The sequence below is a fragment of the Rhinopithecus roxellana genome, chromosome 18 (genome assembly GCF_007565055.1).
Source record: "Rhinopithecus roxellana isolate Shanxi Qingling chromosome 18, ASM756505v1, whole genome shotgun sequence".
NCBI classification, from domain to species: Eukaryota; Metazoa; Chordata; class Mammalia; order Primates; family Cercopithecidae; genus Rhinopithecus; species Rhinopithecus roxellana.
This window is the reverse complement of record NC_044566.1, coordinates 66,926,726-66,936,391: the sequence shown is the minus strand read 5'-3', so window position 1 is coordinate 66,936,391 and position 9,666 is coordinate 66,926,726. Positions and strand designations below refer to the sequence as shown.

The following is a 9,666-nucleotide window of genomic DNA, read 5'->3' as shown; positions in this document are numbered from 1 at the left end:
CTGCTATACTCCAGCCTGGGCAACAGAGCGAGACCCTGTATCTTGAAAGAAACAACAAAACACACATTAAAAAAACTACTAAATTTAAAAAGAGCCCAAAGTATAAGACTCTTAAGTGAAAATGTGTGTAAATCTTCATCATTTAGGCATTGGTTTCCTAGATATGATCTCAGTAATGTCTAAGTAAACAAAGACAAAAATAGACAAATCGGATTACATGAGCATCACAGACTCTTGTGCATTAAAGGACACTATCAAAAGACTGTCCTAAAGAAAAGAAAACCCACAGAATGAAATAAAATATTTGCAAACCATGTATCTCATAAGCATCTAGTATCTAGAATATATGAATGAAGATCTCTAACAGTAAAAAAAAAAAAAAACCCATTAAAAAATGAGCAAATGATTTGAACAGACATTTCTCCAAAGAAGACATACAAATGGCAACCAGGTATTTGAAAAGGTGCTCAACATCATTGATCATCAGAGAAATGCAAATCAAAACTACAATGAGATATCATTTCAGACACACTAGAATGACTATAATAATAATTTTTAAAAGGGAAATAAATATTGGCAAGGATGTGGAAAAATTGGAACTCTAATAAATTGCCGGTGGGTATATAAAATGGCACAACCATTGTGGAAAACAGTTAGCTAGCTCCTAAGAAAGTTAAACACATAGTTTTCATATAACCCAGCAATTCAATTCCTAGGGATATAGCCAAGAAAATGAAAATGTATGTTCACACAAAAGCTTACATTTTAATGTTCACAGCAGCATTATTCATAATAGCCAAAAAGTGGAAACAACTCAATTGTCCACTAACAGATGAATGAATAAATAAATTGTGATCTATCTACACAAAAAAATACTATTCAGCCACAAAAAGGAATGAATTACTAACACATTTTACGATGTGGATGAACCTTGAAAACACTATGCTGAGTAAAAATAGTCAGACAAAAAAGGCTACATGTTGTAGCCTTTTACTCCATTTATATGAAATGTTCAGAATGGGCAAAACTATAAAGAAACAAAACAGATTAGGAAGCGTTCAGGGCTGAGGGCAGGAAGACTGGGCAATGGCGGCCCACGAGCATGGGATCTCTATTTGGGGTGATGAAAACATCCTGGAATTAGTGCTTTTGGTTGCACACCTTGTGAATCTGATATACTGAGAACCACTGAATTGTACACTTTAATTTTTGGGGGGGGGATGGAGTTTCTCTCTTGTTGCCCAGGCTGAAGTGCAGTGGCACAATTTCGGGTCACCGCAGCCTCCGCCTCCCGGGTTCAAGCGATTCTCCTGCCTCAGCCTCCCAAGTAGCTGAGATTACAGGCGTGCGCCACCTGCCCGGCTAATTCTGTAAGTTTAGTAGAGACGGGGTTTCACCATGTTGGCCAGCCTGGTCTGGAATTCCTGACTTCAAGTGATCCACCCGCCTCGGTCTCCCAAAGTGCTAGGATTACAGGCGTGAGCCACTGCGCCCGGCCAATTGTACACTTTAAAATGATACTATTATGGTACGAGAAATGTTTCTTTAAAAACAAGGGAAAAAATACATAGAAACAGTTTAGACATGCATTATCTTCTGTGAATGGCATTGTCAACAATCCAACATAGATTAAATTAATTAATAAACAAGAATCAGGCTCATTTTTTACAATAAAAACTTTTGATATTTTTATACATGCTGTTTATTCAAAACTTATAGGTTTTCTATATGGGAATTACAATTCCCTTCATAACCTTTAGTTTAGTTTCAATGGTAGAATGACATGAATATTTTAATGTAACAATGTCTACTTCAATCGCCTATACACACACTTTCAGTAAGTATGGACCATTTTTGTAATTCTTGCCTTTTTTTCTATTTTAAATTTGTGCTGATAACATTGATTGAAATATAATCTTTTGTGTAGGGGCTGGGCACGGTAGCTCACGTGTGTAATCCCAGCACTTTGGGATGCCGAGGTGGGCAGATCATGAGGTCAGGAGATTAGGAGATTGAGACCATCCTGGCTAACATGGTGAAACCCCGTCTCTACTAAAAATACAAAAAATTAGCCAGGCGTGGTGGTGGGCGCCTGTAGTCCCAGCTAATCGGGAGGCTGAGGCAGGAGAATGGCATGAACCCGGGAGGCGGAGCTTGCAGTGAGCCGAGATAGTGCCACTGCATTCCAGTCTAGGTGACAGAGCAAGACTCTGTCTCAGAAAAAAAAAAAGAAAAGAAATACGCTCTTTTGTCTCTTGAGTCTGGTAATAAAACATTTGCACTTGTATTTTTTGTGTGTCTTTGCTTTTTAAATTTTATTTTTCTAGTAATTTATTTTGATTATATTTTAAAAACTAACCTTCTGCAATGGATTCGAAATTTTAACACAAGATCTGGTCCTTCACTACAGATGCTTTGAGAAGCACTTGTGCGGGGCCCCTGGGTGTGGACGGAGTACTCTGTAATAAATTATCTACAACAGAAAGTTTACATCTTCCTAGGTAAATGTGTGAAATTTCTTCATTCTTTATCTTTTGTAACAGTGGCAATGTTGGCCTTCCAGCTGTTCTGGAAGAGTGGGAAGGGGAGGGGTGACTGGCAGGGCTGTGACATAGTGGCGTACATATTCCATCATTCCCCCTGTTTCTCTCCTTCTCTTTTAGGTCTCCATAGAGGAGGCTGGCTCCTTCTTACAGAGCCTCCAACAACGATTATATTCTGGGCTTCAGCATCCTTCTCTTGCCTGTACATTAGCTTTCTTACTTTTCTTTTTTTTTTTTTTTTTGAGACAGAGTGTTGCTCTGTCACCCAGGCTGGAGTGCAATGGTGTGATCTTGGCTCACCGCAACCTCTGCCTCCTGCGTTCAAGCAATTCTACTGCCTCAGGCCCCCGAGTAGCTGGGACTACAGGCACACTCCATCATGCCTGGCTAATTTTTGTATTTTTAGTAGAGATGGGGTTTTACCACATTGGTCAGGCTGGTCTCGAACTCCTGACCTTAGGCGATCTACCTACCTTGGCCTCCCAAAATGCTGGGATTACAGGCGTGAGTCACTGCGCCCGGCCTGTACATCAGCTTTCTGTCCTCTGGAAATTTGTTGAAGTTTCTTGTTTACTGATACCCTTCCATGCTTTTGTTGCGTGAGTTTATTCCTCTTTGTATTTCTACATGGTCATTTCACTGGGGTCTCAGGAGGGACACGAGGTGAACACATATGTTCAGTATGTCATCCTGAACTAGAATAGCCAGGTTTTGGTTATGGAAAATAATAATGCTGAATTTTTTTTGTCTGAGCATACATTTTCATTTCTCTGTGTAGATAGTTAGAAGTGGGTGTGTTTAACTTACTGAGTATTTGACAAATTGTTTTCCGAAGTGACTGTATCTTTTTTACATTCTCGCTAGCAATGTGTGAGGATTCCAGTTCCTCTAAATCTTTACCAGAATGTGATATTTTCAATTTTTCCGATTAGAGACATTTTAGTGTATGTGTCAAAGTAGCTCAGTATGGTTTTAGTTCGCATTTCTCTAAGCACTGATAATGTTGAGCAACTTTTCATATGCTTATTTGCTATCATAATATATTCTTTGGTGAATTATCTGTTCATATCTTCTGCTGAACATTTTGAATTGTCTTTTTTTAATGGAGTGATAAGAGTTCTCTATTCTGATGCAAGTCTTTTTTCAGACACATGATTTGCAAATATTTAGTCTCAGCTTGAGACTAAACTTTGCATTTTCTGTTTTCTTTTCTTTTTATTTTTTTTGAGATGGAGTCTCACTCTGTCGCCCAGGTATTACAATAATAAACTTCCCAATATTAAACCATTCTTCAATTTCTAAAGTAAATTCTGTTTAGCTTACCCTTTTAATATACGGTTAAAATATTTTTATAATATTTTATGATTTTATACCTATATTCATGAAAAGATTATAGCTTCACATCTTTTTAAAGGTTTTTATCTTTTGTTATTAAGATTATTCTTGCTTCATAAAATGAACTCAATAATTGTTCGTTTTTTCTCTATGTTTTACTGCAGCCTGAATAGCCTATGAATGATGTATTACCACAGAATTTAAAGGCATTTACTTGTAAAGCCACTTAAGACTAAAATCATAGTTCTCAAATCTAATTGTATATTAAAATCACCTGGAGAGCTTTAAAAAATCTCAGCGCACAGGCCACACCCCTGATGAAGGAATTCAGAATCTCTGATGTAAGGATTTTTAAATGCAAAATAAAATGAAAGGCTCAATAGTTTATAAAGTTTGTGCTAGATCTAATATCTTCTGGTTTTGTCTGTAACTGGTCCAGTAGTAAATATTGATTCATCTGTAAGCTTTCTGACATCAACTAACTAATGGTGTCCATAGCAATAGAACTACAAGCTAGTTTCTCTGCCTTTATCTTACTTTAATTGTACACCAAACTAATAAGGCAAAGCACGTAATATAATAACTATTTTAAAAGCAAATAAAATAAACTGTGGAAGGTTAAGTGGCAAAGCCTCTTGACTCCCATCACTTTGGCATTTCAATCAATAATAGAGTCTAAAGACCAAACAATAAAACAATGGTTAACATAGAAAAAGAGAAACATGAGTTCATTAACTAACCAGGAGATCTTATTTCCAAAGAGTAAATCTGATTACATTGTTCCTGTTTAAAACCCTTCAATGGCTTCCTTATGCCTAAAGGAAAAAAAAAAAAAATCCAAATTCCTTTGTGTGGCATAAGAGGTTCTTTGTGTAACACAAGATTGGGCCCCTCATCACCTCTCCAGTCGTATTTCTCAAAAGGCCTCTCTTGCTTCCTATACTCAGTCATGCAAAATGTTCTGCAATTCTCTGAATGCTCTGGCTTTTCTTTTCCTTTTTGTGCCCATGCCTGTGCCCAAGTTATTTGCTTTTTCTGAAAGATCCATCTTTCAAAACCTTCTTTTCCCTCCCTCCAACCCTGTTGACCAACTTATCTTTTAAAGTCTGATTCAGTTTCAGGGCCATCTCCTCTGAGACCTTCCTTCCTGACTGCTTCTCGAGTTCCCCTATAAAACAGTGACTGCCCAAAGAGCAGCGACAGTTTGTAAATCATTCTATTCATGCTGCCTAGAACAAAGCCACACTTGTGTTTAATAAAGGTTTATCAAATGAATGAAGATTGGTCACCATTAGTCTTGACCCCTTCTATTTGAAATACGTGAAATATACAAAGTAAAAGATAATTTCTGATAGGGGCTGATATCGGGAACTGTGAGAGATCTGTTCACTGAACCCAAGGTCTTACCTATTAAATCTCTACTGTTGCCAGTCTGCGCCCCTGGATTTTCAAGGGGCTCCGTGGAATTGGGAGGCTGATGAAGCTGGTGACTGCTGTTTTGGTGATTCCAGTGCTTACTCCTTTCCTTAAATGTGGCCATAAGAAGTCAGGAAAGTCAATATGCTTTCACTAGGAAAAACAGAGGAAAGCCTGCTTTAGTTGGCTGTTACATTTTTGATGAGGCGAAAATTCAAACAAAATTATGACCATAAGGACTATAATTGTTCTTTCCTGTTAATAACCTTAGTTAGCCAATTGGATTGTGAGTGTGTGGCATGCTTGTATCGTGTATGTGAGTAGGGAATGCACGTGCGTTAAAGTTCACATGTGCTTAAGAGCTTAGACACACCCGCAATTTGCAAGACAGCTTCATGTCCTGATGGGCTAAAGCTGTGTAAGAAACCTGAGCTGTAATTTCTCCACGCAAATTTACGTCCTGGGGTGCTCACTTCATCCTGTGGTCTGTATGCTCTGTGGCTACACACCTGGCTGAGAACAGAATTAATGATGAGAAACGTGCCTGCTTCTCTGCATAAAAGATGATGTCTGAGTAGAAGGTTGCCAAGGGAGGATTAAGAGCAAGAATGCGAGAATGTGCTCAGGAATCCGTGCGTGAGATGATGAGCTTGTGAGCTGATGTTGATTCTGTGCAGTTCCCAGTGTCTTATTCATAGGCAAGATTTTCTTGCTCTTCATTCAGCCTTTAATGTTTTAAGCAAAGATTCTTTAAAAGTTCTAACAGGAAACAAGGAGCTGCAGTGAAACTTGGGCAGTCAGTTTGAATCTGAATAAATATTTGTCAGATTGGAGAAGTGCTGAAAGCATTAAGATACTTGGAGATTTCTCTTTTTCTTTGGCAAGAAGCATGACTGGGACAGGTAAGGGCTACGAATTCTTCCGGATCACTCCCTCCCATGACGATCTCTCCTTTGAATTTGCACTTTGTAGTTTGACACAGATTAGTGCTTCCCAGTCCTCTAACTGTAACACATGCCTCAGTTTCCCTTCTCCGATAAGATTGGGATATCTTTGGGTGTAGAAAAAAAAACAGATGATCCTTTTTTTTGTAGCCCAGCAAGTTCCAGGCACATTAGAAACTGATTAGAAACTGGTACACAAGTGTTACTTGCCTAATTTATTACAAATCCTTTAAAAATGAGGTAATGACTATCATTTAAAAATAAAACCAAACTGTGAAGAACTTCTCTCTTCCTGTTAGTGGAGACTTTCCATAGAATTTTTTTTTTTTTTAATGGAATGGGGAGGCAGTGGGCATGTTGAGTTTTCAATTGAATATTTTGCTGCAAAGAACTTTGGAGGAGAGGAAAAAAGAAAACGCAACGCCAAACAAAGCTGGTATTTTTCAAGGGCTCATTTAATTTCAAAACCACAGTGTCTTTCATTGATTTTTTTACCTTTAAAAAGACAGCAATGCCCATCTGCTCAAAATCCCATCCAGAGATGAAATTATGAATTAAAGCTGTGTTACACATGTACAGTTGAGACATCCTCTGTTTGTGCACTGGGCCTGCCAGATGACACACTGAAATAGCCTAGGGTCTGTGCTTGGGGTGCTGCCAAGGGAGCAGATACACGGCTGTTGAAAATCATCCATCATTTCAAATCAGAGGTGCTCTATTCCTGCAGACTCCTGTTATGAACAATCTCATTTGATCTTATATTGAAACAAGCTGTCTTCAACACTTAGGCCTGGCTCCAGGCACAATGAGGCAGATGGAATAGGAATCGCTCATTCCATGCCTGCATTTGCCGGAATTCTAGGATTTCATCAGAAGTTTGCTTGTCTGAGCCTAGCCTGACAGGATCAACTTCACTGAGTTGGGCTTCAATATCAGTTCTTATCTCCTTCAATCTGCGCAAAAACTCTCATGGAGGATAGTGTTCATCATTTTTTCACTTAAAGTCATATATATGAGTCTTCATATAGAGTGATTCTTTTTAGATTCAGTTTCTGGGAAAAAAATTAAAAAGTCACATGATCTTTCTGTCTGCTAATGATATTATGCACGTTGCTCTTGTCTCTATTTTTGCCTTGGCCTCCAGGAAGCTCAGAGCCACATTTACACTCAATTACAGAAATAACATTACATGCTAGTATTACCATATTTGTGATACTCTTTTCTGTTGATCCTTAGTTTCCATTTCCATTCTTCTTTTATTAAGCCTAACACAGTTTTTGTTGTAAGCTATATCAAAATCATTTTGGAGAAAGGCCAGGCTTATATAAATGATAAAGCTTGGAGAAAGGCCAGGCTTATATAAATGATAAAGCATAACCATCTTTTATTTCCCAGCTAGGTGGTTTGTGTTTTACAGTATATACTTTTAGAAGAAATGGACTGTTTCTTTAAACAAATGAGAATCAAATATCTTGCTTCTTCATGAAGTTAACCACGGTTATATCATTGACATTGATACAGATGCCTGATAAAAGATCAGAATTGCGTTTGATAACCAAGTTTCTCTTACGCATTCTCAGCAGCTTTCAGTCTCTTAAGTTTTTAGTCTTCTTTATTTACTACTCTTGAAAGTAAACACGGTTCTTATCTAAAATTAATAATATTAAAAGATTTATTATAAAATAATCTATTTAATCTTTTAATATTTAAAAGATATTAAATAAACTTACAAAGACAACAGCAGCTAAGTTAGAATGGCCATGACTGAACAGAGAAAAACTGTAATAAAATAAAATAAATTAAATAGGGAATGTATCCGTGAAATGTTAAGAAAGGCACTAGCCCAAATAATCAGTACTGAGACTGCACCTTGGGTTTGCTTTAAAGCCTCTAGCATGAAGCTGATGGCTGCCCGGTCATCTCAAGGGTCAGCACTGTCCCTTAGGAGCTTACAGTTTAAGTCGACTAGGCAACTCCTAGCCTTGGGCAGAAGCTGAAACTCAGCACTTACACACAGGACTGATGTTATAACTCAGAACACAGACTCCTCAGTTTCCTTTGATACTATTTTTTCTGAGGGCCACTCACATCCGTCTTCTGTCTTCTTTCATGATCCTGTCTTAACAATCGTGTAAACTGAATCCTTTATCAGACACTCAAGGGAAGCAGACTTTGTCAATTACTGGTGGAGGGAGTGTCATAAAGAAGCTATCCCTGAAAACAAAGGTGACCTGGCAGGCTTCACGAAGCCTTCACGAAGCCAGAGGGCAGGGGATGTCCACCCTCACTCAGGACACCCTTGGGGCACTCTGCACGTCGCCCTGCACAGCTGCAACTAGTTAAGCCCTTCTGGGTACCATGTGTTTCCTGACCTGCGCTTCCTGTGTCTTGTACTCAGAATTTTTCCCCATCACATCACATGATCCTGCAGTTGAGGGACAATGCTGACTTTTCCTCTGCCATCCGCCACAGCACACAGTGGGGCTCCTGCCACCCTGGGCCTTCTTGTGTCCTGGCTGAGCTGTGGACGGCTCCGCTCTCCCACCGGATCCTCCTGGGTCAGGGAAGGATTCTTTGGAGAAATCATCAGCGTCCTTACCCACCACCTGTGCGCCTTGGGCAACTGGAGTTCTCAAGCTCCAAGGCCTTCGTTTTCTCAGCTGTAAAATGAAGGGACTGCAGCAGCCTCCCTGTTTTGAAGAATCCCACCTGACTTTATATCAGAACAATCAGAGAGAGATACGTATATATATCTTTTTACATTTTTAAAATGTTATTTCCCCCCAACCATGTCAGCTTTAAGTGGGGAAATCAATTTTTTAAAAATGATGTGGCTGTGCCCTCCAGTGGTTGAGCGTGAAGTCATCAGGCTGTTCAGGTGACAGCAGGGCTCGTAGGAAAGCGCAGGCCGGGCTACACCCCAAAGGACAAAGGTGGGTCTAAAGATAGGTGAATCTGCTATTCCGGAAAGCACCGAATCGCCGTGTAGACCGGTCGCCAAGTATAACTGCGAGCCCCAAGGCGTCACCAGCATGGGCATCCCAGCCCCGGTGCTTCGAGTCCTACTTCTGCTTGGCTATCGGGAAAGGGACGGCTTCGGGGCCACTTCCAGGCTCTCAACACGCGGTCACTGCTGGGAATCCTCGCGGCCGCGGCTCTTCCCTCTCCAGTGGGAGAGAAGCCGCAGAGGTCTGGCCGCTGCTGCCTCCTCCCGACACCCACCGGTCCGCCCCTCCGGCTCGGCTGCAGGGCCGGGGCGCCCACAGGCGGCAGCCGTCAGCCCGCGCTCAGGGGAAGCCCACGGCCGCCCCGGCTCCCCGCGCGCAGACGCAGCTGCGCCGCCCAGCGGGGTGGGTCGCGGGACAGCAGCGCACGCTTCCTGCTTCCGCTCGCTTCCCCGCGGGCCCGGCCGGATCGTCAGGTTTGCG

General features: G+C 40.6%; 1 long non-coding RNA gene across 1 annotated transcript; it reads right to left on the bottom strand.

Moving 5' to 3' along the window:
- LOC115894597 lies at positions 1-8,886 on the bottom strand. The gene is made up of 3 exons (XR_004054735.1): positions 8,611-8,886; positions 5,286-5,447; positions 1-41 (listed from the first exon to the last, which is right to left on the bottom strand). It is a non-coding gene; the product is annotated as an uncharacterized LOC115894597 (long non-coding RNA).
- Positions 8,887-9,666: the final 780 nt, after the last annotated feature.